We start from the raw sequence: 936 nt of genomic DNA on the forward strand, positions 1-936 counted from the left end.
AGGGCCGGGCGCGCCCAGCGGCGTTACGGGCGCGAGCGGAGGGCGGTTCTGGCCCTGGCGGGGACATGGTTACCAGAGGCGGGGCCGAAGGTGTGGTCTGGTGTCAGCTCCACCATCTCCTGCCCTCCCTGGGTCTCGCTTATTTAAACTGAAGTCCCATGGCATGGTTTTTAATTTTTTTTTTTTTAAAGGTTACCGTCAGTTCTCGGTTGTTTCTACCTGATAAAGTTGCAGAAAAGTCAGAGTTTTGTTTACCCTCTTAGCAAAACAGCTGTATCCACCAAATGAATTTTCCTGGTGCAGACCAAGAATTCCCAAACACTGGGTTTTTTTCCCTGCAAATACTTCCCCCCACCCCACCCCTCCCCCCGATACTCCCCACTCACACAGGGCGATTCACGCCACTAAGTTGAGCAAACCTACGGAATATGTCATGAGAGAAGCTCCTGCCAGAAGGTCAGGGCTGCAGCTGGAGCAGCAGAAGGCCCAGAGGACAGAACAGCACCGAGGATATTTCAGCTGCAGAACCGCAACAGCACAGTGAGTCAGTGACCACTGAGTCAGCCCCAGGAGCCCTGCACAGTGCTGCCTGCAGGTCCAGGCACCCAAGGGTTCTTGCCTCGTCGGCTGTTTGCTATCTCTTGCAGTCTGAGCCTTCCCTTGCAGCTCCACTGCACTCCCTCCCTGCCCCAGCTGTCTCATCTGCTCCTGTCTGCAGCCTGTCCAAATCCCTTGGACGACTCCCTTTTGATTCAGATGGCAAACTTATTCTGAAAAGCAAGGATAGAATCATAGAATGTTTTGGGTTGGAAGGGACCCCTAGAGGTCATCTAGTCCAACCCCCAATGATACAAATGGCATCTGGAAAGTCAGGAAGATCTGTAAACTTAGCAGATCTCTAACCTTCTTCTTCCAGTCTTGCCTTGGTCACTAGCA

Source organism: Egretta garzetta, unplaced genomic scaffold, assembly GCF_000687185.1.
Source record: "Egretta garzetta isolate BGI_Z169 unplaced genomic scaffold, ASM68718v1 scaffold4, whole genome shotgun sequence".
NCBI classification, from domain to species: Eukaryota; Metazoa; Chordata; class Aves; order Pelecaniformes; family Ardeidae; genus Egretta; species Egretta garzetta.